General features: G+C 43.2%; 19 non-coding genes across 19 annotated transcripts; all 19 read right to left on the bottom strand.

Moving 5' to 3' along the window:
* Positions 1–886: 886 nt before the first annotated feature.
* On the bottom strand, positions 887–959 carry TRNAR-CCU (transfer RNA arginine (anticodon CCU)). Its single transcript has one exon. It is a non-coding gene; the product is annotated as a tRNA-Arg (tRNA).
* Positions 960–1213: 254 nt separating this feature from the next.
* TRNAI-UAU (transfer RNA isoleucine (anticodon UAU)) lies at positions 1214–1306 on the bottom strand. Its single transcript is given in 2 exon segments — positions 1214–1249; positions 1269–1306. It is a non-coding gene; the product is annotated as a tRNA-Ile (tRNA).
* A 1808-nt stretch (positions 1307–3114) lies between these two features.
* TRNAR-CCU (transfer RNA arginine (anticodon CCU)) lies at positions 3115–3187 on the bottom strand. Its single transcript has one exon. It is a non-coding gene; the product is annotated as a tRNA-Arg (tRNA).
* A 254-nt stretch (positions 3188–3441) lies between these two features.
* On the bottom strand, positions 3442–3534 carry TRNAI-UAU (transfer RNA isoleucine (anticodon UAU)). Its single transcript is given in 2 exon segments — positions 3442–3477; positions 3497–3534. It is a non-coding gene; the product is annotated as a tRNA-Ile (tRNA).
* Positions 3535–4606: 1072 nt separating this feature from the next.
* TRNAR-CCU (transfer RNA arginine (anticodon CCU)) lies at positions 4607–4679 on the bottom strand. Its single transcript has one exon. It is a non-coding gene; the product is annotated as a tRNA-Arg (tRNA).
* A 254-nt stretch (positions 4680–4933) lies between these two features.
* TRNAI-UAU (transfer RNA isoleucine (anticodon UAU)) lies at positions 4934–5026 on the bottom strand. Its single transcript is given in 2 exon segments — positions 4934–4969; positions 4989–5026. It is a non-coding gene; the product is annotated as a tRNA-Ile (tRNA).
* Positions 5027–9378: 4352 nt separating this feature from the next.
* Positions 9379–9451, bottom strand: TRNAR-CCU (transfer RNA arginine (anticodon CCU)). The gene has a single exon. It is a non-coding gene; the product is annotated as a tRNA-Arg (tRNA).
* Positions 9452–9705: 254 nt separating this feature from the next.
* Positions 9706–9798, bottom strand: TRNAI-UAU (transfer RNA isoleucine (anticodon UAU)). Its single transcript is given in 2 exon segments — positions 9706–9741; positions 9761–9798. It is a non-coding gene; the product is annotated as a tRNA-Ile (tRNA).
* A 1073-nt stretch (positions 9799–10871) lies between these two features.
* On the bottom strand, positions 10872–10944 carry TRNAR-CCU (transfer RNA arginine (anticodon CCU)). Its single transcript has one exon. It is a non-coding gene; the product is annotated as a tRNA-Arg (tRNA).
* Positions 10945–11198: 254 nt separating this feature from the next.
* TRNAI-UAU (transfer RNA isoleucine (anticodon UAU)) lies at positions 11199–11291 on the bottom strand. The gene is given in 2 exon segments: positions 11199–11234; positions 11254–11291. It is a non-coding gene; the product is annotated as a tRNA-Ile (tRNA).
* A 1317-nt stretch (positions 11292–12608) lies between these two features.
* Positions 12609–12681, bottom strand: TRNAR-CCU (transfer RNA arginine (anticodon CCU)). The gene has a single exon. It is a non-coding gene; the product is annotated as a tRNA-Arg (tRNA).
* Positions 12682–12935: 254 nt separating this feature from the next.
* On the bottom strand, positions 12936–13028 carry TRNAI-UAU (transfer RNA isoleucine (anticodon UAU)). Its single transcript is given in 2 exon segments — positions 12936–12971; positions 12991–13028. It is a non-coding gene; the product is annotated as a tRNA-Ile (tRNA).
* A 1808-nt stretch (positions 13029–14836) lies between these two features.
* TRNAR-CCU (transfer RNA arginine (anticodon CCU)) lies at positions 14837–14909 on the bottom strand. The gene has a single exon. It is a non-coding gene; the product is annotated as a tRNA-Arg (tRNA).
* A 254-nt stretch (positions 14910–15163) lies between these two features.
* On the bottom strand, positions 15164–15256 carry TRNAI-UAU (transfer RNA isoleucine (anticodon UAU)). The gene is given in 2 exon segments: positions 15164–15199; positions 15219–15256. It is a non-coding gene; the product is annotated as a tRNA-Ile (tRNA).
* Positions 15257–16328: 1072 nt separating this feature from the next.
* Positions 16329–16401, bottom strand: TRNAR-CCU (transfer RNA arginine (anticodon CCU)). The gene has a single exon. It is a non-coding gene; the product is annotated as a tRNA-Arg (tRNA).
* Positions 16402–16655: 254 nt separating this feature from the next.
* On the bottom strand, positions 16656–16748 carry TRNAI-UAU (transfer RNA isoleucine (anticodon UAU)). The gene is given in 2 exon segments: positions 16656–16691; positions 16711–16748. It is a non-coding gene; the product is annotated as a tRNA-Ile (tRNA).
* A 4350-nt stretch (positions 16749–21098) lies between these two features.
* TRNAR-CCU (transfer RNA arginine (anticodon CCU)) lies at positions 21099–21171 on the bottom strand. The gene has a single exon. It is a non-coding gene; the product is annotated as a tRNA-Arg (tRNA).
* A 254-nt stretch (positions 21172–21425) lies between these two features.
* Positions 21426–21518, bottom strand: TRNAI-UAU (transfer RNA isoleucine (anticodon UAU)). Its single transcript is given in 2 exon segments — positions 21426–21461; positions 21481–21518. It is a non-coding gene; the product is annotated as a tRNA-Ile (tRNA).
* A 1073-nt stretch (positions 21519–22591) lies between these two features.
* On the bottom strand, positions 22592–22664 carry TRNAR-CCU (transfer RNA arginine (anticodon CCU)). Its single transcript has one exon. It is a non-coding gene; the product is annotated as a tRNA-Arg (tRNA).
* Between the last annotated feature and the right edge of the window lie 224 nt (positions 22665–22888).

Here is a 22888-nt window from a genome sequence, read left to right as displayed (position 1 = left end):
AGATGGGACTGGAACCCACTATTCCTGGCTTAGGAGTCCACTGGGGCTAGCCACCTGTGGGGAAACATGATGATATGTTATTTTAAAAAGCGTGCTTTCTATGATCAGTATCAGATCTGGTTTTTGCGAGATCGACTTTACAAGCAACTTGGACATGAATTATTAGAGAAGACAGTGGAACACATTTAACGAAACTAAAACACACCCTTGGTTACCTTAAAGAGGGAAGAAAAGCAAGCATCCCAGATGGGACTGGAACCCACTATCTCTGGCTTAGGAGTCCACTGGGGCTAGCCACCTGTGGGGAAACGTGATGATATGTTTTTTTTAAAAAGCATGCTTTCTGTGATCAGTATCAGATCTGGCTTTTGCGAGATCGACTTTACAAGCAACTTGGACATGAATTATTAGAGAAGACAGTGGAACACATTTAACAGAACTAAAACACACCCTTGGTTACCTTAAAGAGGGAAGAAAAGCAAGCACCCCAGATGGGACTGGAACCCACTATCCCTGGCTTAGGAGTCCACTGGGGCTAGCCACCTGTGGGGAAACATGATGATATGTTTTTTTAAAAAGCAAAATTTCTATTGTGATTGAGTAATCAAGGATGGTCTTTTGCTGTTTACCTTTAGATGCGGAAAACAATCTTAATCGTGTGCTTGCTTGCTTTCGTCAAGAGCGAGGCTTTCCTTTGTTGTCTCATTCCAACAGCAGCCAGAAGGCATTGAATGGCTACAGATGGATTGTTTCCATGATAAGCATGGTACCAGATTTTGCAAGATTGAATTCACAAGGAAGAGAATCATTAGAGAAGCCAATCAATCACATTTTATCTTGAACTAAAACTCATTGATGGATACCTGGTATAGAGAAGGAAAGCATACACCCCAGATGGGACTCGAACCCACAATCCCTGGCTTAGGAGGCCAGTGCCTTATCCATTAGGCCACTGGGGCTGGATGTTTGCAGTATGATGATAGTTAGTTTACAATCAAATATTCTCATGTTAAAAAGTTATCAAGGCTGGTCTTTTAGCGTTTGTTTTCCAATCGGGAAAACAATCTTAATATCGTGCCTGCTTTCTTAGGACGAGAGCGAGAACTTCTTTTGTTGTGTCGTTTTGATAATTTGCTTGCAATACATGGAAAACGGGTAAAAGACTTTGCTGCCCTACTGCAATTTTTATATAACAATAAAGGTTAGAAAAGAATGCTCCAGGTGAGGCTCGAACTCACAACCTCGGCATTGCTCAACAGTTACTGCTTTATAAGTACTGCGCGCTGACCGATTGCGCCACTGGAGCTTTGCATGTGCTTCACAAGCCTGCTTTACAAGGGTGCTTTCTATGATCAGTATCAGATCTGGCTTTTGCGAGATCGACTTTACAAGCAACTTGGACATGAATTATTAGAGAAGACAGTGGAACACATTTAATGAAACTAAAACACACCCTTTGTTACCTTAAAGAGGGAAGAAAAGCAAGCACCCCAGATGGGACTGGAACCCACTATCCCTGGCTTAGGAGTCCACTGGGGCTAGCCACCTGTGGGGAAACGTGATGATATGTTATTTTAAAAAGCGTGCTTTCTATGATCAGTATCAGATCTGGTTTTTGCGAGATCGACTTTACAAGCAACTTGGACATGAATTATTAGAGAAGACAGTGGAACACATTTAACAAAACTAAAACACACCCTTGGTTACCTTAAAGAGTGAAGAAAAGCAAGCACCCCAGATGGGACTGGAACCCACTATCCCTGGCTTAGGAGTCCACTGGGGATAGCCACCGGTGGGGAAACGTGATGATATGTTTTTTTTTAAAAAGCGTGCTTTCTATGATCAGTATCAGATCTGGCTTTTGCGAGATCGACTTTACAAGCAACTTGGACATGAATTATTAGAGAAGACAGTGGAACACATTTAACAGAACTAAAACACACCCTTGGTTACCTTAAAGAGGGAAGAAAAGCAAGCACCCCAGATGGGACTGGAACCCACTATTCCTGGCTTAGGAGTCCACTGGGGATAGCCACCGGTGGGGAAACGTGATGATATGTTTTTTTTTAAAAAGCGTGCTTTCTATGATCAGTATCAGATCTGGCTTTTGCGAGATCGACTTTACAAGCAACTTGGACATGAATTATTAGAGAAGACAGTGGAACACATTTAACAGAACTAAAACACACCCTTGGTTACCTTAAAGAGGGAAGAAAAGCAAGCACCCCAGATGGGACTGGAACCCACTATTCCTGGCTTAGGAGTCCACTGGGGCTAGCCACCTGTGGGGAAACATGATGATATGTTATTTTAAAAAGCGTGCTTTCTATGATCAGTATCAGATCTGGTTTTTGCGAGATCGACTTTACAAGCAACTTGGACATGAATTATTAGAGAAGACAGTGGAACACATTTAACGAAACTAAAACACACCCTTGGTTACCTTAAAGAGGGAAGAAAAGCAAGCATCCCAGATGGGACTGGAACCCACTATCTCTGGCTTAGGAGTCCACTGGGGCTAGCCACCTGTGGGGAAACGTGATGATATGTTTTTTTTAAAAAGCATGCTTTCTGTGATCAGTATCAGATCTGGCTTTTGCGAGATCGACTTTACAAGCAACTTGGACATGAATTATTAGAGAAGACAGTGGAACACATTTAACAGAACTAAAACACACCCTTGGTTACCTTAAAGAGGGAAGAAAAGCAAGCACCCCAGATGGGACTGGAACCCACTATCCCTGGCTTAGGAGTCCACTGGGGCTAGCCACCTGTGGGGAAACATGATGATATGTTTTTTTAAAAAGCAAAATTTCTATTGTGATTGAGTAATCAAGGATGGTCTTTTGCTGTTTACCTTTAGATGCGGAAAACAATCTTAATCGTGTGCTTGCTTGCTTTCGTCAAGAGCGAGGCTTTCCTTTGTTGTCTCATTCCAACAGCAGCCAGAAGGCATTGAATGGCTACAGATGGATTGTTTCCATGATAAGCATGGTACCAGATTTTGCAAGATTGAATTCACAAGGAAGAGAATCATTAGAGAAGCCAATCAATCACATTTTATCTTGAACTAAAACTCATTGATGGATACCTGGTATAGAGAAGGAAAGCATACACCCCAGATGGGACTCGAACCCACAATCCCTGGCTTAGGAGGCCAGTGCCTTATCCATTAGGCCACTGGGGCTGGATGTTTGCAGTATGATGATAGTTAGTTTACAATCAAATATTCTCATGTTAAAAAGTTATCAAGGCTGGTCTTTTAGCGTTTGTTTTCCAATCGGGAAAACAATCTTAATAACGTGCCTGCTTTCTTAGGACGAGAGCGAGAACTTCTTTTGTTGTGTCGTTTTGATAATTTGCTTTCAATACATGGAAAACAGGTAAAAGACTTTGCTGCCCTATTGCAGTTTTTATATAACAATAAAGGTTAGAAAAGAATGCTCCAGGTGAGGCTCGAACTCACAACCTCGGCATTGCTCAACAGTTACTGCTATATAAGTACCACGCGCTGACCGATTGCGCCACTAGAGCTTTGCATGTGCTTCACAAGCCTGCTTTACAAGGGTGCTTTCTATGATCAGTATCAGATCTGGCTTTTGCGAGATCGACTTTACAAGCAACTTGGACATGAATTATTAGAGAAGACAGTGGAACACATTTAATGAAACTAAAACACACCCTTTGTTACCTTAAAGAGGGAAGAAAAGCAAGCACCCCAGATGGGACTGGAACCCACTATCCCTGGCTTAGGAGTCCACTAGGGCTAGCCACCTGTGGGGAAACGTGATGATATGTTATTTTAAAAAGCGTGCTTTCTATGATCAGTATCAGATCTGGTTTTTGCGAGATCGACTTTACAAGCAACTTGGACATGAATTATTAGAGAAGACAGTGGAACACATTTAACGAAACTAAAACACACCCTTGGTTACCTTAAAGAGGGAAGAAAAGCAAGCATCCCAGATGGGACTGGAACCCACTATCTCTGGCTTAGGAGTCCACTGGGGCTAGCCACCTGTGGGGAAACGTGATGATATGTTTTTTTTAAAAAGCATGCTTTCTGTGATCAGTATCAGATCTGGCTTTTGCGAGATCGACTTTACAAGCAACTTGGACATGAATTATTAGAGAAGACAGTGGAACACATTTAACAGAACTAAAACACACCCTTGGTTACCTTAAAGAGGGAAGAAAAGCAAGCACCCCAGATGGGACTGGAACCCACTATCCCTGGCTTAGGAGTCCACTGGGGCTAGCCACCTGTGGGGAAACATGATGATATGTTTTTTTAAAAAGCAAAATTTCTATTGTGATTGAGTAATCAAGGATGGTCTTTTGCTGTTTACCTTTAGATGCGGAAAACAATCTTAATCGTGTGCTTGCTTGCTTTCGTCAAGAGCGAGGCTTTCCTTTGTTGTCTCATTCCAACAGCAGCCAGAAGGCATTGAATGGCTACAGATGGATTGTTTCCATGATAAGCATGGTACCAGATTTTGCAAGATTGAATTCACAAGGAAGAGAATCATTAGAGAAGCCAATCAATCACATTTTATCTTGAACTAAAACTCATTGATGGATACCTGGTATAGAGAAGGAAAGCATACACCCCAGATGGGACTCGAACCCACAATCCCTGGCTTAGGAGGCCAGTGCCTTATCCATTAGGCCACTGGGGCTGGATGTTTGCAGTATGATGATAGTTAGTTTACAATCAAATATTCTCATGTTAAAAAGTTATCAAGGCTGGTCTTTTAGCGTTTGTTTTCCAATCGGGAAAACAATCTTAATAACGTGCCTGCTTTCTTAGGACGAGAGCGAGAACTTCTTTTGTTGTGTCGTTTTGATAATTTGCTTGCAATACATGGAAAACGGGTAAAAGACTTTGCTGCCCTACTGCAGTTTTTATATAACAATAAAGGTTAGAAAAGAATGCTCCAGGTGAGGCTCGAACTCACAACCTCGGCATTGCTCAACAGTTACTGCTTTATAAGTACCGCGCGCTGACCGATTGCGCCACTGGAGCTTTGCACGTGCTTCACAAGCCTGCTTTACAAGCCTGCTTTACAAGGGTGCTTTCTATGATCAGTATCAGATCTGGCTTTTGCGAGATCGACTTTACAAGCAACTTGGGCATGAATTATTAGAGAAGACAGTGGAACACATTTAATGAAACTAAAACACACCCTTTGTTACCTTAAAGAGGGAAGAAAAGCAAGCACCCCAGATGGGACTGGAACCCACTATCCCTGGCTTAGGAGTCCACTGGGGCTAGCCACCTGTGGGGAAACGTGATGATATGTTATTTTAAAAAGCGTGCTTTCTATGATCAGTATCAGATCTGGTTTTTGCGAGATCGACTTTACAAGCAACTTGGACATGAATTATTAGAGAAGACAGTGGAACACATTTAACAAAACTAAAACACACCCTTGGTTACCTTAACCCCTTCCCGACCTATGACATACCTGTACGTCATGGGTGGCAAGGTGTTCCCGACCCATGACATACAGGTACGTCATGGATATTACTGCCGCTACTCGCGGCACCCCGCAGCGCCCGGAAAGATGGTGGCTATCACTGATAGCCAGCCATCTTACCGTGCGACCACGGGGGGTTTCGTCCCCCACCCCCCCCCCCAGCGATCGCTGCTATCAGCTGGTCAAATCTGACTAGCTGATAGCAGCGTTTCGCTATGAAAATACTTAGCAGCGCGGTGTGTGAGTTCCGATCACGGGGATCGGGACACACACCGCTCTGCTTAGTGCCCCTGACCCGTCCCCCGGCGTCACTTACCCGTCGGAGCGGTGTCCCGAGCGGTCCCGGCGTCCTCCGTGCGGTCCCGACGTCCTCCATGCGGTCCTAGCTGCGCTGCGTCTCGGAGGTGAGTTTCCGGCAGCAGTGCAGCATCTTCATTGGCAGCAGTGAGATCGCCGTAAAGCGATCTCACTGCTGCCTCTGAGAGTTTCAAAACTGCAACTCCCAGCATGCCCAGACAGCCTTTGGCTTTCTGGGCATGCTGGGAGTTGTAGTTTTGTAACATCTGGAGGTCCACAGTTTGGAGACCACTGTATAATGGTCTCCAATCTGTGCTCTTCCAGATGTTGCAAAACTACAAATCTCAGCATGCTCAGTCTGTCCAGGCATGCTGGGAGTTGTAGTTCTCTAACATCTGGAAGAGCACAGATTGGAGACCATTATACAGTGGTCTCCAAACTGTGGACCTCCAGATGTTGCAAAACTACAACTCCCAGCATGCCCAGACTGCCCAGGCATGCTGGAAGTTGTAGTTCAGCAACATCTGATCCTTCAGATATTGCCGAACTACAACTTCCAGCATGCCTTGGCAGTCTGGGCATGCTGGGAGTTGTAGTTTTGCAACATCTGGAGGCACACTAGTTGGGAAACATTGTCCGTTTCCTACCTCAGTGCCTCCAGCTGTTGCAATTGTTGCAAAACTATAACTCCCAGCATGCACTGACAGACCATGCATGCTGGGAGTTGTAGTTTTGCAACAGCTGGAGGCACACTGGTTTGGAAACACTAAGTTTGGTTGCAAAACACTTGAAAGTTTATTACTTAACTTAGTGTTTCCAAACCAGTGTTCCTCCAGCTGTTGCAAAACTACAACTCCCAGCATGCACGGACAGCCAAAGGGCATGCTCGGAGTTTGCAACAGCTGGATGTTTGCCCCCTCCCCCCAATGTGAATGTACAGGGTACACTCACATGGGCGGAGGTTTACAGTGAGTGCTGCAAGTTTGAGATGGCGCAAATTTTGCGCTGCAGCTCAAACTTCCAGCGGCAAACTTGCTGTGAACCTCTGCCCATGTGACTGTACCCTAAAAACACTACACTACACTGACACTAACCTAAAATAAAAAGTAAAAAACACTACATATACACATACCCCTACACAGCCCCCCTCCCCCCAAAAAATGAAAAACGTCTGGTACGCTACTGTTTCCAAAACGGAGCCTCCAGCTTTTGCAAAATAATAACTCCCAGTATTGCCGGACAGCCATTGACTGTCCAGGCATGCTGGGAGTTTTGCAACAGCTGGAGGCACCCTGTTTGGGAATCACTGGCATAGAATACCCCTATGTCCACCCCTATGCAAATCCCTAATTCAGGCCTCAAATGCGCATGGCGCTCTCTCACTTTGGAGCCCTGTCGTATTTCAGGGCAACAGTTTTGGGACACATATGGGGTATCGCCGTACTCGGGAGAAATTGCCTTACAAATTTTGGGGGGCTTTTTCTTCTTTAACCCCTTATGAAAAGGTGAAGTTGGGGTCTACACCAGCATGTTAGTGTAAAAAAATAAATTTTTTACACTGACATGCTGGTGTTGCCCTATACTTTTCATTTTCACAAGAGGTAAAAGGGAAAAAAGACCCTCAAAATTTGTAACGCAATTTCTCCTGAGTACGGAGATACCCCATATGTGGGTGCAAAGTGCTCTGAGGGCGCACAACAAGGCCCAGAAGGGAGAGTGCACCATGTACATTTGAGGCGATTTGCACAGGGGTGGCTGATTGTTACAGCAGTTCTGACAAACGCAAAACAATAAATATCCATATGTGACCCCATTTTGGAAACTACACCCCTCACGGAATGTAATAAGGGGTGCAGTGAGCATTTACACCCCACTGGTGTATGACAGATTTTTGGAACAGTGGTCTGTGAAAATGAAAAATAAAATTTTTGATTTGCACAGTCCACCGTTTCAAATATCTGTCAAACGCCAGTGGGGTGTAAATGCTCACTGCACCCCTTATTACATTCCATGAGGGGTATAGTTTCCAAAATGGGGTCACATGTGGGGGGGTCCACTGTTCTGGCACCATAAGGGCTTCCTAAATGGGACATGCCCCCCAAAAACCCTTTCAGAAAAACTCACTCTCCAAAATCCCCTTGTCGCTCCTTCCCTTCTGAGCCCTCTACTGCGCCCGCCGAACACTTTACATACGCATATGAGGTATTTCCTTACTCGAGAGAAATTGGGTTACAAATTTTAGGGTGATTTCTCTCCTTTTACCCCTTGTAAAAATTAAAAAATTGGGTCTACAAGAAAATGCGAGTGTAAAAAATGAAGATTTAGAATTTTCTCCTTCACTTTGCTGCTATTCCTGTGAAACACCTAAAGGGTTAAAACACTTACTGAATGTCATTTTGAATACTTTGGGGGGTGCAGTTTTTATAATGGGGTCATTTATGGGGTATTTCTAATATGAAGATCCTTAAAATCCACTTCCAACCTGAACTGGGCCCTGAAAAATTAAGATTTTGAAAATCTTGAGAAAAATTGGAAAATTGCTGCGGAACTTTGAAGCCCTCTGATGTCTTTCAAAAGTGAAAACTTGTCAACTTTATGATGCAAACACAAAGTAGACATATTGTATATGTGAATCAATATGTAATTTATTTGGAATATCCATTTTCCTTTCAAGCAGAGACTTTCAAAGTTAGAAAAATGCTAAATTTTCAAAATTTTCATGAAATTTTTAGATTTTTTACCAAGAAAGGATACAAATATCAGTGAAATTTTACCAATAAAATAAAGTAGAATATGTCACGAAAAAACAATCTCGGAATCAGAATGATAAGTAAAAGCATCCCAGAGTTATTAATGTTTAAAGTTACAGTGGTCAGATTTTCAAAAAATGCCCAGGTCATGAAGGTGAAAATGGGCTGGGTCATGAAGGGGTTAAAGAGTGAAGAAAAGCAAGCACCCCAGATGGGACTGGAACCCACTATCCCTGGCTTAGGAGTCCACTGGGGCTAGCCACCTGTGGGGAAACGTGATGATATGTTTTTTTTAAAAAGCGTGCTTTCTGTGATCAGTATCAGATCTGGCTTTTGCGAGATCGACTTTACAAGCAACTTGGACATGAATTATCAGAGAAGACAGTGGAACACATTTAACAGAACTAAAACACACCCTTGGTTACCTTAAAGAGGGAAGAAAAGCAAGCACCCCAGATGGGACTGGAACCCACTATCCCTGGCTTAGGAGTCCACTGGGGCTAGCCACCTGTGGGGAAACATGATGATATGTTTTTTTAAAAAGCAAAATTTCTATTGTGATTGAGTAATCAAGGATGGTCTTTTGCTGTTTACCTTTAGATGCGGAAAACAATCTTAATCGTGTGCTTGCTTGCTTTCGTCAAGAGCGAGGCTTTCCTTTGTTGTCTCATTCCAACAGCAGCCAGAAGGCATTGAATGGCTACAGATGGATTGTTTCCATGATAAGCATGGTACCAGATTTTGCAAGATTGAATTCACAAGGAAGAGAATCATTAGAGAAGCCAATCAATCACATTTTATCTTGAACTAAAACTCATTGATGGATACCTGGTATAGAGAAGGAAAGCATACACCCCAGATGGGACTCGAACCCACAATCCCTGGCTTAGGAGGCCAGTGCCTTATCCATTAGGCCACTGGGGCTGGATGTTTGCAGTATGATGATAGTTAGTTTACAATCAAATATTCTCATGTTAAAAAGTTATCAAGGCTGGTCTTTTAGCGTTTGTTTTCCAATCGGGAAAACAATCTTAATAACGTGCCTGCTTTCTTAGGACGAGAGCGAGAACTTCTTTTGTTGTGTCGTTTTGATAATTTGCTTGCAATACATGGAAAACGGGTAAAAGACTTTGCTGCCCTACTGCAGTTTTTATATAACAATAAAGGTTAGAAAAGAATGCTCCAGGTGAGGCTCGAATTCACAACCTCGGCATTGCTCAACAGTTACTGCTTTATAAGTACCGCGCGCTGCCCGATTGCGCCACTGGAGCTTTGCATGTGCTTCACAAGCCTGCTTTACAAGGGTGCTTTCTATGATCAGTATCAGATCTGGCTTTTGCGAGATCGACTTTACAAGCAACTTGGACATGAATTATTAGAGAAGACAGTGGAACACATTTAATGAAACTAAAACACACCCTTTGTTACCTTAAAGAGGGAAGAAAAGCAAGCACCCCAGATGGGACTGGAACCCACTATCCCTGGCTTAGGAGTCCACTGGGGCTAGCCACCTGTGGGGAAACGTGATGATATGTTATTTTAAAAAGCGTGCTTTCTATGATCAGTATCAGATCTGGTTTTTGCGAGATCGACTTTACAAGCAACTTGGACATGAATTATTAGAGAAGACAGTGGAACACATTTAACAAAACTAAAACACACCCTTGGTTACCTTAAAGAGTGAAGAAAAGCAAGCACCCCAGATGGGACTGGAACCCACTATCCCTGGCTTAGGAGTCCACTGGGGATAGCCACCGGTGGGGAAACGTGATGATATGTTTTTTTTTAAAAAGCGTGCTTTCTATGATCAGTATCAGATCTGGCTTTTGCGAGATCGACTTTACAAGCAACTTGGACATGAATTATTAGAGAAGACAGTGGAACACATTTAACAGAACTAAAACACACCCTTGGTAACCTTAAAGAGGGAAGAAAAGCAAGCACCCCAGATGGGACTGGAACCCACTATTCCTGGCTTAGGAGTCCACTGGGGCTAGCCACCTGTGGGGAAACATGATGATATGTTTTTTTAAAAAGCAAAATTTCTATTGTGATTGAGTAATCAAGGATGGTCTTTTGCTGTATACCTTTAGATGCGGAAAACAATCTTAATCGTGTGCTTGCTTGCTTTTGTCAAGAGCGAGGCTTTCCTTTGTTGTCTCATTCCAACAGCAGCCAGAAGGCATTGAATGGCTACAGATGGATTGTTTCCATGATAAGCATGGTACCAGATTTTGCAAGATTGACTTCACAAGGAAGAGAATCATTAGAGAAGCCAATCAATCACATTTTATCTTGAACTAAAACTCATTGATGGATACCTGGTATAGTGAAGGAAAGCATACACCCCAGATGGGACTTGAACCCACAATCCCTGGCTTAGGAGGCCAGTGCCTTATCCATTAGGCCATTGGGGCTGGATGTATGCAGTATGATGATAGTTAGTTTACAATCAAATATTCTCATGTTAAAAAGTTATCAAGGCCGGTCTTTTACCGTTTGTTTTCCAATCGGGAAAACAATCTTAATAACGTGCCTGCTTTCTTAGGACGAGAGCGAGAACTTCTTTTGTTGTGTCGTTTTGATAATTTGCTTACAATACATGGAAAACGGGTAAAAGACTTTGCTGCCCTACTGCAGTTTTTATATAACAATAAAGGTTAGAAAAGAATGCTCCAGATGAGGCTCGAACTCACAACCTCGGCATTGCTCAACAGTTACTGCTATATAAGTACCACGCGCTGACCGATTGCACCACTAGAGCTTTGCATGTGCTTCACAAGCCTGCTTTACAAGGGTGCTTTCTATGATCAGTATCAGATCTGGCTTTTGCGAGATCGACTTTACAAGCAACTTGGACATGAATTATTAGAGAAGACAGTGGAACACATTTAATGAAACTAAAACACACCCTTTGTTACCTTAAAGAGGGAAGAAAAGCAAGCACCCCAGATGGGACTGGAACCCACTATCCCTGGCTTAGGAGTCCACTAGGGCTAGCCACCTGTGGGGAAACGTGATGATATGTTATTTTAAAAAGCGTGCTTTCTATGATCAGTATCAGATCTGGTTTTTGCGAGATCGACTTTACAAGCAACTTGGACATGAATTATTAGAGAAGACAGTGGAACACATTTAATGAAACTAAAACACACCCTTTGTTACCTTAAAGAGGGAAGAAAAGCAAGCACCCCAGATGGGACTGGAACCCACTATCCCTGGCTTAGGAGTCCACTGGGGCTAGCCACCAGTGGGGAAACGTGATGATATGTTATTTTAAAAAGCGTGCTTTCTATGATCAGTATCAGATCTGGTTTTTGCGAGATCGACTTTACAAGCAACTTGGACATGAATTATTAGAGAAGACAGTGGAACACATTTAACAAAACTAAAACACACCCTTGGTTACCTTAAAGAGTGAAGAAAAGCAAGCACCCCAGATGGGACTGGAAACCAATATCCCTGGCTTAGGAGTCCACTGGGGATAGCCACCGGTGGGGAAACGTGATGATATGTTTTTTTTTAAAAAGCGTGCTTTCTATGATCAGTATCAGATCTGGCTTTTGTGAGATCGACTTTACAAGCAACTTGGACATGAATTATTAGAGAAGACAGTGGAACACATTTAACAGAACTAAAACACACCCTTGGTTACCTTAAAGAGGGAAGAAAAGCAAGCACCCCAGATGGGACTGGAACCCACTATCCCTGGCTTAGGAGTCCACTGGGGCTAGCCACCTGTGGGGAAACATGATGATATGTTTTTTTAAAAAGCAAAATTTCTATTGTGATTGAGTAATCAAGGATGGTCTTTTGCTGTTTACCTTTAGATGCGGGAAACAATCTTAATCGTGTGCTTGCTTGCTTTCGTCAAGAGCGAGGCTTTCCTTTGTTGTCTCATTCCAACAGCAGCCAGAAGGCATTGAATGGCTACAGATGGATTGTTTCCATGATAAGCATGGTACCAGATTTTGCAAGATTGAATTCACAAGGAAGAGAATCATTAGAGAAGCCAATCAATCACATTTTATCTTGAACTAAAACTCATTGATGGATACCTGGTATAGAGAAGGAAAGCATACACCCCAGATGGGACTCGAACCCACAATCCCTGGCTTAGGAGGCCAGTGCCTTATCCATTAGGCCACTGGGGCTGGATGTTTGCAGTATGATGATAGTTAGTTTACAATCAAATATTCTCATGTTAAAAAGTTATCAAGGCTGGTCTTTTAGCGTTTGTTTTCCAATCGGGAAAACAATCTTAATATCGTGCCTGCTTTCTTAGGACGAGAGCGAGAACTTCTTTTGTTGTGTCGTTTTGATAATTTGCTTGCAATACATGGAAAACGGGTAAAAGACTTTGCTGCCCTACTGCAATTTTTATATAACAATAAAGGTTAGAAAAGAATGCTCCAGGTGAGGCTCGAACTCACAACCTCGGCATTGCTCAACAGTTACTGCTTTATAAGTACTGCGCGCTGACCGATTGCGCCACTGGAGCTTTGCATGTGCTTCACAAGCCTGCTTTACAAGGGTGCTTTCTATGATCAGTATCAGATCTGGCTTTTGCGAGATCGACTTTACAAGCAACTTGGACATGAATTATTAGAGAAGACAGTGGAACACATTTAATGAAACTAAAACACACCCTTTGTTACCTTAAAGAGGGAAGAAAAGCAAGCACCCCAGATGGGACTGGAACCCACTATCCCTGGCTTAGGAGTCCACTGGGGCTAGCCACCTGTGGGGAAACGTGATGATATGTTATTTTAAAAAGCGTGCTTTCTATGATCAGTATCAGATCTGGTTTTTGCGAGATCGACTTTACAAGCAACTTGGACATGAATTATTAGAGAAGACAGTGGAACACATTTAACAAAACTAAAACACACCCTTGGTTACCTTAAAGAGTGAAGAAAAGCAAGCACCCCAGATGGGACTGGAACCCACTATCCCTGGCTTAGGAGTCCACTGGGGATAGCCACCGGTGGGGAAACGTGATGATATGTTTTTTTTTAAAAAGCGTGCTTTCTATGATCAGTATCAGATCTGGCTTTTGCGAGATCGACTTTACAAGCAACTTGGACATGAATTATTAGAGAAGACAGTGGAACACATTTAACAGAACTAAAACACACCCTTGGTTACCTTAAAGAGGGAAGAAAAGCAAGCACCCCAGATGGGACTGGAACCCACTATTCCTGGCTTAGGAGTCCACTGGGGATAGCCACCGGTGGGGAAACGTGATGATATGTTTTTTTTTAAAAAGCGTGCTTTCTATGATCAGTATCAGATCTGGCTTTTGCGAGATCGACTTTACAAGCAACTTGGACATGAATTATTAGAGAAGACAGTGGAACACATTTAACAGAACTAAAACACACCCTTGGTTACCTTAAAGAGGGAAGAAAAGCAAGCACCCCAGATGGGACTGGAACCCACTATTCCTGGCTTAGGAGTCCACTGGGGCTAGCCACCTGTGGGGAAACATGATGATATGTTATTTTAAAAAGCGTGCTTTCTATGATCAGTATCAGATCTGGTTTTTGCGAGATCGACTTTACAAGCAACTTGGACATGAATTATTAGAGAAGACAGTGGAACACATTTAACGAAACTAAAACACACCCTTGGTTACCTTAAAGAGGGAAGAAAAGCAAGCATCCCAGATGGGACTGGAACCCACTATCTCTGGCTTAGGAGTCCACTGGGGCTAGCCACCTGTGGGGAAACGTGATGATATGTTTTTTTTAAAAAGCATGCTTTCTGTGATCAGTATCAGATCTGGCTTTTGCGAGATCGACTTTACAAGCAACTTGGACATGAATTATTAGAGAAGACAGTGGAACACATTTAACAGAACTAAAACACACCCTTGGTTACCTTAAAGAGGGAAGAAAAGCAAGCACCCCAGATGGGACTGGAACCCACTATCCCTGGCTTAGGAGTCCACTGGGGCTAGCCACCTGTGGGGAAACATGATGATATGTTTTTTTAAAAAGCAAAATTTCTATTGTGATTGAGTAATCAAGGATGGTCTTTTGCTGTTTACCTTTAGATGCGGAAAACAATCTTAATCGTGTGCTTGCTTGCTTTCGTCAAGAGCGAGGCTTTCCTTTGTTGTCTCATTCCAACAGCAGCCAGAAGGCATTGAATGGCTACAGATGGATTGTTTCCATGATAAGCATGGTACCAGATTTTGCAAGATTGAATTCACAAGGAAGAGAATCATTAGAGAAGCCAATCAATCACATTTTATCTTGAACTAAAACTCATTGATGGATACCTGGTATAGAGAAGGAAAGCATACACCCCAGATGGGACTCGAACCCACAATCCCTGGCTTAGGAGGCCAGTGCCTTATCCATTAGGCCACTGGGGCTGGATGTTTGCAGTATGATGATAGTTAGTTTACAATCAAATATTCTCATGTTAAAAAGTTATCAAGGCTGGTCTTTTAGCGTTTGTTTTCCAATCGGGAAAACAATCTTAATAACGTGCCTGCTTTCTTAGGACGAGAGCGAGAACTTCTTTTGTTGTGTCGTTTTGATAATTTGCTTTCAATACATGGAAAACAGGTAAAAGACTTTGCTGCCCTATTGCAGTTTTTATATAACAATAAAGGTTAGAAAAGAATGCTCCAGGTGAGGCTCGAACTCACAACCTCGGCATTGCTCAACAGTTACTGCTATATAAGTACCACGCGCTGACCGATTGCGCCACTAGAGCTTTGCATGTGCTTCACAAGCCTGCTTTACAAGGGTGCTTTCTATGATCAGTATCAGATCTGGCTTTTGCGAGATCGACTTTACAAGCAACTTGGACATGAATTATTAGAGAAGACAGTGGAACACATTTAATGAAACTAAAACACACCCTTTGTTACCTTAAAGAGGGAAGAAAAGCAAGCACCCCAGATGGGACTGGAACCCACTATCCCTGGCTTAGGAGTCCACTAGGGCTAGCCACCTGTGGGGAAACGTGATGATATGTTATTTTAAAAAGCGTGCTTTCTATGATCAGTATCAGATCTGGTTTTTGCGAGATCGACTTTACAAGCAACTTGGACATGAATTATTAGAGAAGACAGTGGAACACATTTAACGAAACTAAAACACACCCTTGGTTACCTTAAAGAGGGAAGAAAAGCAAGCATCCCAGATGGGACTGGAACCCACTATCTCTGGCTTAGGAGTCCACTGGGGCTAGCCACCTGTGGGGAAACGTGATGATATGTTTTTTTTAAAAAGCATGCTTTCTGTGATCAGTATCAGATCTGGCTTTTGCGAGATCGACTTTACAAGCAACTTGGACATGAATTATTAGAGAAGACAGTGGAACACATTTAACAGAACTAAAACACACCCTTGGTTACCTTAAAGAGGGAAGAAAAGCAAGCACCCCAGATGGGACTGGAACCCACTATCCCTGGCTTAGGAGTCCACTGGGGCTAGCCACCTGTGGGGAAACATGATGATATGTTTTTTTAAAAAGCAAAATTTCTATTGTGATTGAGTAATCAAGGATGGTCTTTTGCTGTTTACCTTTAGATGCGGAAAACAATCTTAATCGTGTGCTTGCTTGCTTTCGTCAAGAGCGAGGCTTTCCTTTGTTGTCTCATTCCAACAGCAGCCAGAAGGCATTGAATGGCTACAGATGGATTGTTTCCATGATAAGCATGGTACCAGATTTTGCAAGATTGAATTCACAAGGAAGAGAATCATTAGAGAAGCCAATCAATCACATTTTATCTTGAACTAAAACTCATTGATGGATACCTGGTATAGAGAAGGAAAGCATACACCCCAGATGGGACTCGAACCCACAATCCCTGGCTTAGGAGGCCAGTGCCTTATCCATTAGGCCACTGGGGCTGGATGTTTGCAGTATGATGATAGTTAGTTTACAATCAAATATTCTCATGTTAAAAAGTTATCAAGGCTGGTCTTTTAGCGTTTGTTTTCCAATCGGGAAAACAATCTTAATAACGTGCCTGCTTTCTTAGGACGAGAGCGAGAACTTCTTTTGTTGTGTCGTTTTGATAATTTGCTTGCAATACATGGAAAACGGGTAAAAGACTTTGCTGCCCTACTGCAGTTTTTATATAACAATAAAGGTTAGAAAAGAATGCTCCAGGTGAGGCTCGAACTCACAACCTCGGCATTGCTCAACAGTTACTGCTTTATAAGTACCGCGCGCTGACCGATTGCGCCACTGGAGCTTTGCACGTGCTTCACAAGCCTGCTTTACAAGCCTGCTTTACAAGGGTGCTTTCTATGATCAGTATCAGATCTGGCTTTTGCGAGATCGACTTTACAAGCAACTTGGGCATGAATTATTAGAGAAGACAGTGGAACACATTTAATGAAACTAAAACACACCCTTTGTTACCTTAAAGAGGGAAGAAAAGCAAGCACCCCAGATGGGACTGGAACCCACTATCCCTGGCTTAGGAGTCCACTGGGGCTAGCCACCTGTGGGGAAACGTGATGATATGTTATTTTAAAAAGCGTGCTTTCTATGATCAGTATCAGATCTGGTTTTTGCGAGATCGACTTTACAAGCAACTTGGACATGAATTATTAGAGAAGACAGTGGAACACATTTAACAAAACTAAAACACACCCTTGGTTACCTTAACCCCTTCCCGACCTATGACATACCTGTACGTCATGGGTGGCAAGGTGTTCCCGACCCATGACATACAGGTACGTCATGGATATTACTGCCGCTACTCGCGGCACCCCGCAGCGCCCGGAAAGATGGTGGCTATCACTGATAGCCAGCCATCTTACCGTGCGACCACGGGGGGTTTCGTCCCCCACCCCCCCCCAGCGATCGCTGCTATCAGCTGGTCAAATCTGACTAGCTGATAGCAGCGTTTCGCTATGAAAATACTTAGCAGCGCGGTGTGTGAGTTCCGATCACGGGGATCGGGACACACACCGCTCTGCTTAGTGCCCCTGACCCGTCCCCCGGCGTCACTTACCCGTCGGAGCGGTGTCCCGAGCGGTCCCGGCGTCCTCCGTGCGGTCCCGACGTCCTCCATGCGGTCCTAGCTGCGCTGCGTCTCGGAGGTGAGTTTCCGGCAGCAGTGCAGCATCTTCATTGGCAGCAGTGAGATCGCCGTAAAGCGATCTCACTGCTGCCTCTGAGAGTTTCAAAACTGCAACTCCCAGCATGCCCAGACAGCCTTTGGCTTTCTGGGCATGCTGGGAGTTGTAGTTTTGTAACATCTGGAGGTCCACAGTTTGGAGACCACTGTATAATGGTCTCCAATCTGTGCTCTTTCAGATGTTGCAAAACTACAAATCTCAGCATGCTCAGTCTGTCCAGGCATGCTGGGAGTTGTAGTTCTCTAACATCTGGAAGAGCACAGATTGGAGACCATTATACAGTGGTCTCCAAACTGTGGACCTCCAGATGTTGCAAAACTACAACTCCCAGCATGCCCAGACTGCCCAGGCATGCTGGAAGTTGTAGTTCAGCAACATCTGATCCTTCAGATATTGCCGAACTACAACTTCCAGCATGCCTTGGCAGTCTGGGCATGCTGGGAGTTGTAGTTTTGCAACATCTGGAGGCACACTAGTTGGGAAACATTGTCCGTTTCCTACCTCAGTGCCTCCAGCTGTTGCAATTGTTGCAAAACTATAACTCCCAGCATGCACTGACAGACCATGCATGCTGGGAGTTGTAGTTTTGCAACAGCTGGAGGCACACTGGTTTGGAAACACTAAGTTTGGTTGCAAAACACTTGAAAGTTTATTACTTAACTTAGTGTTTCCAAACCAGTGTTCCTCCAGCTGTTGCAAAACTACAACTCCCAGCATGCACGGACAGCCAAAGGGCATGCTCGGAGTTTGCAACAGCTGGATGTTTGCCCCCTCCCCCCAATGTGAATGTACAGGGTACACTCACATGGGCGGAGGTTTACAGTGAGTGCTGCAAGTTTGAGATGGCGCAAATTTTGCGCTGCAGCTCAAACTTCCAGCGGCAAACTTGCTGTGAACCTCTGCCCATGTGACTGTACCCTAAAAACACTACACTACACTGACACTAACCTAAAATAAAAAGTAAAAAACACTACATATACACATACCCCTACACAGCCCCCCTCCCCCCAAAAAATGAAAAACGTCTGGTACGCTACTGTTTCCAAAACGGAGCCTCCAGCTTTTGCAAAATAATAACTCCCAGTATTGCCGGACAGCCATTGACTGTCCAGGCATGCTGGGAGTTTTGCAACAGCTGGAGGCACCCTGTTTGGGAATCACTGGCATAGAATACCCCTATGTCCACCCCTATGCAAATCCCTAATTCAGGCCTCAAATGCGCATGGCGCTCTCTCACTTTGGAGCCCTGTCGTATTTCAGGGCAACAGTTTTGGGACACATATGGGGTATCGCCGTACTCGGGAGAAATTGCCTTACAAATTTTGGGGGGCTTTTTCTTCTTTAACCCCTTATGAAAAGGTGAAGTTGGGGTCTACACCAGCATGTTAGTGTAAAAAAATAAATTTTTTACACTGACATGCTGGTGTTGCCCTATACTTTTCATTTTCACAAGAGGTAAAAGGGAAAAAAGACCCTCAAAATTTGTAACGCAATTTCTCCTGAGTACGGAGATACCCCATATGTGGGTGCAAAGTGCTCTGAGGGCGCACAACAAGGCCCAGAAGGGAGAGTGCACCATGTACATTTGAGGCGATTTGCACAGGGGTGGCTGATTGTTACAGCAGTTCTGACAAACGCAAAACAATAAATATCCATATGTGACCCCATTTTGGAAACTACACCCCTCACGGAATGTAATAAGGGGTGCAGTGAGCATTTACACCCCACTGGTGTATGACAGATTTTTGGAACAGTGGTCTGTGAAAATGAAAAATAAAATTTTTGATTTGCACAGTCCACCGTTTCAAATATCTGTCAAACGCCAGTGGGGTGTAAATGCTCACTGCACCCCTTATTACATTCCATGAGGGGTATAGTTTCCAAAATGGGGTCACATGTGGGGGGGTCCACTGTTCTGGCACCATAAGGGCTTCCTAAATGGGACATGCCCCCCAAAAACCCTTTCAGAAAAACTCACTCTCCAAAATCCCCTTGTCGCTCCTTCCCTTCTGAGCCCTCTACTGCGCCCGCCGAACACTTTACATACGCATATGAGGTATTTCCTTACTCGAGAGAAATTGGGTTACAAATTTTAGGGTGATTTCTCTCCTTTTACCCCTTGTAAAAATTAAAAAATTGGGTCTACAAGAAAATGCGAGTGTAAAAAATGAAGATTTAGAATTTTCTCCTTCACTTTGCTGCTATTCCTGTGAAACACCTAAAGGGTTAAAACACTTACTGAATGTCATTTTGAATACTTTGGGGGGTGCAGTTTTTATAATGGGGTCATTTATGGGGTATTTCTAATATGAAGATCCTTAAAATCCACTTCCAACCTGAACTGGGCCCTGAAAAATTAAGATTTTGAAAATCTTGAGAAAAATTGGAAAATTGCTGCGGAACTTTGAAGCCCTCTGATGTCTTTCAAAAGTGAAAACTTGTCAACTTTATGATGCAAACACAAAGTAGACATATTGTATATGTGAATCAATATGTAATTTATTTGGAATATCCATTTTCCTTTCAAGCAGAGACTTTCAAAGTTAGAAAAATGCTAAATTTTCAAAATTTTCATGAAATTTTTAGATTTTTTACCAAGAAAGGATACAAATATCAGTGAAATTTTACCAATAAAATAAAGTAGAATATGTCACGAAAAAACAATCTCGGAATCAGAATGATAAGTAAAAGCATCCCAGAGTTATTAATGTTTAAAGTTACAGTGGTCAGATTTTCAAAAAATGCCCAGGTCATGAAGGTGAAAATGGGCTGGGTCATGAAGGGGTTAAAGAGTGAAGAAAAGCAAGCACCCCAGATGGGACTGGAACCCACTATCCCTGGCTTAGGAGTCCACTGGGGCTAGCCACCTGTGGGGAAACGTGATGATATGTTTTTTTTAAAAAGCGTGCTTTCTGTGATCAGTATCAGATCTGGCTTTTGCGAGATCGACTTTACAAGCAACTTGGACATGAATTATCAGAGAAGACAGTGGAACACATTTAACAGAACTAAAACACACCCTTGGTTACCTTAAAGAGGGAAGAAAAGCAAGCACCCCAGATGGGACTGGAACCCACTATCCCTGGCTTAGGAGTCCACTGGGGCTAGCCACCTGTGGGGAAACATGATGATATGTTTTTTTAAAAAGCAAAATTTCTATTGTGATTGAGTAATCAAGGATGGTCTTTTGCTGTTTACCTTTAGATGCGGAAAACAATCTTAATCGTGTGCTTGCTTGCTTTCGTCAAGAGCGAGGCTTTCCTTTGTTGTCTCATTCCAACAGCAGCCAGAAGGCATTGAATGGCTACAGATGGATTGTTTCCATGATAAGCATGGTACCAGATTTTGCAAGATTGAATTCACAAGGAAGAGAATCATTAGAGAAGCCAATCAATCACATTTTATCTTGAACTAAAACTCATTGATGGATACCTGGTATAGAGAAGGAAAGCATACACCCCAGATGGGACTCGAACCCACAATCCCTGGCTTAGGAGGCCAGTGCCTTATCCATTAGGCCACTGGGGCTGGATGTTTGCAGTATGATGATAGTTAGTTTACAATCAAATATTCTCATGTTAAAAAGTTATCAAGGCTGGTCTTTTAGCGTTTGTTTTCCAATCGGGAAAACAATCTTAATAACGTGCCTGCTTTCTTAGGACGAGAGCGAGAACTTCTTTTGTTGTGTCGTTTTCATAATTTGCTTGCAATACATGGAAAACGGGTAAAAGACTTTGCTGCCCTACTGCAGTTTTTATATAACAATAAAGGTTAGAAAAGAATGCTCCAGGTGAGGCTCGAATTCACAACCTCGGCATTGCTCAACAGTTACTGCTTTATAAGTACCGCGCGCTGCCCGATTGCGCCACTGGAGCTTTGCATGTGCTTCACAAGCCTGCTTTACAAGGGTGCTTTCTATGATCAGTATCAGATCTGGCTTTTGCGAGATCGACTTTACAAGCAACTTGGACATGAATTATTAGAGAAGACAGTGGAACACATTTAATGAAACTAAAACACACCCTTTGTTACCTTAAAGAGGGAAGAAAAGCAAGCACCCCAGATGGGACTGGAACCCACTATCCCTGGCTTAGGAGTCCACTGGGGCTAGCCACCTGTGGGGAAACGTGATGATATGTTATTTTAAAAAGCGTGCTTTCTATGATCAGTATCAGATCTGGTTTTTGCGAGATCGACTTTACAAGCAACTTGGACATGAATTATTAGAGAAGACAGTGGAACACATTTAACAAAACTAAAACACACCCTTGGTTACCTTAAAGAGTGAAGAAAAGCAAGCACCCCAGATGGGACTGGAACCCACTATCCCTGGCTTAGGAGTCCACTGGGGATAGCCACCGGTGGGGAAACGTGATGATATGTTTTTTTTTAAAAAGCGTGCTTTCTATGATCAGTATCAGATCTGGCTTTTGCGAGATCGACTTTACAAGCAACTTGGACATGAATTATTAGAGAAGACAGTGGAACACATTTAACAGAACTAAAACACACCCTTGGTAACCTTAAAGAGGGAAGAAAAGCAAGCACCCCAGATGGGACTGGAACCCACTATTCCTGGCTTAGGAGTCCACTGGGGCTAGCCACCTGTGGGGAAACATGATGATATGTTTTTTTAAAAAGCAAAATTTCTATTGTGATTGAGTAATCAAGGATGGTCTTTTGCTGTATACCTTTAGATGCGGAAAACAATCTTAATCGTGTGCTTGCTTGCTTTTGTCAAGAGCGAGGCTTTCCTTTGTTGTCTCATTCCAACAGCAGCCAGAAGGCATTGAATGGCTACAGATGGATTGTTTCCATGATAAGCATGGTACCAGATTTTGCAAGATTGACTTCACAAGGAAGAGAATCATTAGAGAAGCCAATCAATCACATTTTATCTTGAACTAAAACTCATTGATGGATACCTGGTATAGTGAAGGAAAGCATACACCCCAGATGGGACTTGAACCCACAATCCCTGGCTTAGGAGGCCAGTGCCTTATCCATTAGGCCATTGGGGCTGGATGTATGCAGTATGATGATAGTTAGTTTACAATCAAATATTCTCATGTTAAAAAGTTATCAAGGCCGGTCTTTTACCGTTTGTTTTCCAATCGGGAAAACAATCTTAATAACGTGCCTGCTTTCTTAGGACGAGAGCGAGAACTTCTTTTGTTGTGTCGTTTTGATAATTTGCTTACAATACATGGAAAACGGGTAAAAGACTTTGCTGCCCTACTGCAGT

Source organism: Hyla sarda, chromosome 4 (genome assembly GCF_029499605.1).
Source record: "Hyla sarda isolate aHylSar1 chromosome 4, aHylSar1.hap1, whole genome shotgun sequence".
In the NCBI taxonomy this organism is placed as follows: Eukaryota; Metazoa; Chordata; class Amphibia; order Anura; family Hylidae; genus Hyla; species Hyla sarda.
This window is presented reverse-complemented; position numbering and strand designations above follow the sequence as displayed.